The sequence below is a fragment of the Pseudophryne corroboree genome, chromosome 2 (genome assembly GCF_028390025.1).
Source record: "Pseudophryne corroboree isolate aPseCor3 chromosome 2, aPseCor3.hap2, whole genome shotgun sequence".
NCBI classification, from domain to species: domain Eukaryota; kingdom Metazoa; phylum Chordata; class Amphibia; order Anura; family Myobatrachidae; genus Pseudophryne; species Pseudophryne corroboree.
In genome coordinates this window covers 467722798-467726236 of record NC_086445.1, presented here as the reverse complement: position 1 = coordinate 467726236, position 3439 = coordinate 467722798, and the positions used below count along the sequence as shown (strand labels likewise).

The window sequence follows — 3439 nt, the reverse complement described above, 5'->3', positions numbered from 1 at the left end:
ATGGATGCTGCCCTAGGGGAGCGTCCGATTGTCCAACCGCAGGGTAAGGACACACTCGCCGTCCATTCCGAAAGAGGGTGCCCCACAATGACCACTTAGGCCTATATGACAGGTGGCTGGTAGCGACTTTGAGGTTTACCAAACCACGACCGCCATCCCCATAAAATATAAAAACAACCTCGTAAGCTAAAGCAAAACCCAAAAGTCCCATCAAGACAAAACACCGACCCCCCCCCCCCCCCCCCCCCTGGAAAAGACTAACATGCTTAACATTGCAAAAAACTGTGGGCCCGGAGAACCCGCAAAAGAAGCCGCCCTACCAAACCACCGAAAGCTACAAAATAAACCTGCAGAGCCACCGTCTCCCGGGCCCGAACAGACAGCAGAGAAACACGCTGCACCCCTACAATACCAACGAAGCATAATCCTCCCCGGCCAATGACAGCAGAATGCCGCTGAACAGCCAGTGAGTACATGAAACAACAAAAGGGGACCTGATAGCAAATATGAGGCAGAAGCCTACGAACACGACCCAAACACAGTACTGACTAGGGGCAGGACACCTAAACGGGCGACACTACCTACCTACCTGGTAGAAAAGAAAACCCCAACAAATCACCCCCACGCAAGCCACGAGCTCCTTACCCATGGACCACCCCGTGACCAAAACCACAGCCGTTCCTCTTGCCATAGGATGCGAAGCTGGCCAATTTTTTTTTTAAATGGCCCAACAGGCACACGCTCCTGCGTGTCAATAGCATCTGAAAAGAAAAGATCCCTAACACCTGTGACTAAAACAGACAATAAAATTACACGATAAACAGTAGCAGAAAACAAACCCAAGTGAAGGAGAAAACTCCAAAAACCTCCCGTGGACCTTTGATAAGCCAATTGTAATTAGGCCCCCTTGGAGGAAAATTAAAAAATTTGCTTCGCACCCTCAATTCCTGAACGCTATCCGTTCAAAAACTGACCGGAAAACATAGTTTTTGGGTTCGCGCAACAGGCGCAACTAAGACCTCACAAACATACACATACTTATACAACGCAGATTCCCAGTGGCCCAGCACCCGAATCGCAGCCGCCACAGTCCGCGCAGCTGCCTCAATCCGCAAGGAATGGGTACCGTAGCCCTGAAGCCGCATCCAAACGCCATTAGAAAAAGACGCTACTAACCCACCAGCATCAGTCAACTAGCAGAATACTGAATAACCTAGGAGGGGACTGCCCACCAGAGGCAGAACTCTGGGAGGCAACTGAGTCATCTGCCGCCGGGCTCCTGCTCTGAAGGGGGGCACCTCTACTCCCATTCTGTGACACCATTGAATTAAGTTAATTGAGAGCTGCTGCTGTCTTTTCAGTTGCCGACTTCCTCACTGGTCCCTGCACCTTACAAATCACACCCTCTTTATTATACTGAATATACATATTTTACAAGTATCACACCCAGGATTAGAAACCACAACCTACTGTATTACACTGGAAGCAGACACCTTACTGATGAAGCTGTTTGCTCCTGTATAGGAAATATGAGAATTTTAACTATATGAAGATACTTCTCTGACAATTACACGTAACTAATTCTCATGTTTCCTGTACAGGAGCAAATGGCTCCATCAGTATAGTGTCTGCTGTCGGTGTAACAGGTCATGGGTTCTAATCCTGGGTATGACTGCTAAGAAATGTGTGATTTAAAATAAAAGACAATTATATGTATATAAATACAGTATATACATTTTTTTCAGAACACTCTATACACACACACACACACACACACACACACACACACACACACACACACACACACACACACACAATATTTATCTTGCCTACGGGCAACTGTGATGAACTTACGCCACTGCTGCCCACCCCTCCTAAAGCATAACCCGTATTGTGCAGGACTCACCACCCTTTACTCCAGCAGAGCAATGGACGAAACCGCACAGGAACGTCCGTAGTCCACCCGCAGGGAGAGGACACTCGCCGACTTACCAAAAGGGGGTGCCCCACAACGACCACTTATGCAACCCTTGACCGCTGGCTGGTAGCGACTTTCGCCAAACCGCCATACAACGCACATACTCAGCGGCCCCGCACCTGAACCGCTTCTGCTGAAGAAACCGCCGCCGCAGCATGCGTAACTGCTCCCATCCGCAAGGAATGGGTACCATAGCCCGAAAACGTATCCAACGTACACCACTCGGACACCACGCAGGCGCCCAGCACCGGAATCGCTGCCACTGCCAAACCTGCCACCGCAGCATGCGCAGCCGCTTCAATCCGCAATGAACAGGAGCCCTAGGTGTAAAACACAAAACAAAGCAAATCCCCAGTGGCCCAGCACCCGAAAACGCCGCCGCCAAAGAACCCGCCACCTGCAGAATGCGTAGATGCCACCATCCGCAAGGAATGGGTACCCCAGCCCCAAAACACCATACAATGCGCCGTCCCCGCGGCCCAGCACCCGAAGTGCTGCCACTGAAGAACGTGCCGCTGCAGCACGTGCAACAGCCACCAATCCGCAAGGAATGGGTACCAGAGCCCGAAAACCTCATCCAAAAGTACAGAGGCTGCATAGCAAACAGACTCCCATCAGCCCAGCACCCGAAGCGCTGCCGCTGAAAAACCCGCCACTGCAGCATGCGCAACAGCCCCAATCCGCAAGGAAACCGGTATCAATAGCCCAACAACAGTACCCAAACGCACAGAGGCTGTATACCACGCATATCCCCAGCAGCTGTCACTGAAGAACCCACCGCCGCAGCATGCGTAGTCGCCCCAATCCTCAAGGAAATGGGTACCCCCCACTGCAAGCCCCCGGGAACCACCATAGCCATAACGCCACAAAAACTGAAAAGACTAGCGAAGAGGACCCAGGAGGGCACACAAATGAAAACGGCCATCCCCCAAAGGCCGCACTGGACACACACCCTCGCCAAAGGCAATGTGCCACCATCCGTAAGCGCCTGCGCTCTAAAAGGGAAGGAAACGAATGACCCCGGCCATCCCAATCCCTTGCAGAACCCGCAAGTCTGCACAGGAAAATATGGAACGCCTCACGATTTGCATGGCATCCTTGCGCATGGGCCATGCTATTCTTCCCTGTATCGACCCACATTCAGCACCTGTGCTGCCGAACCGTCCACCATCCAGACGCCCCGCCATAAAACGCCCCTGAAAGGCAAACCGGCACAAAGACGACCTGTCACCGGCCACCAACCAACTGAACCGGAACGCCCAATAAAAAACCCAGCGCAAAAGCTAGCCCGAGCAGCGCAACCTCACGAACCAGACTACGTCCCGCCTGGCCAGTCCTGAAGGACCTGATAGAGCAGCCAGCCGCAGTAGTACGGAGCGAAAAAGAAGTGCCCGAAGGGCAGATGCCCTGGCTGCCCCAGACCTGCCATCCCGGGAAAAAAAATGCAGACCAAGGTCCTCA

The 3439-nt window shown here is 52.3% G+C and overlaps 1 non-coding gene across 1 annotated transcript; it reads right to left on the bottom strand.

Annotated features, from left to right (window-relative positions):
- Positions 1-3040: 3040 nt before the first annotated feature.
- LOC135054231 (U6 spliceosomal RNA) lies at positions 3041-3146 on the bottom strand. The gene has a single exon (XR_010243438.1). It is a non-coding gene; the product is annotated as a U6 spliceosomal RNA (small nuclear RNA).
- Between the last annotated feature and the right edge of the window lie 293 nt (positions 3147-3439).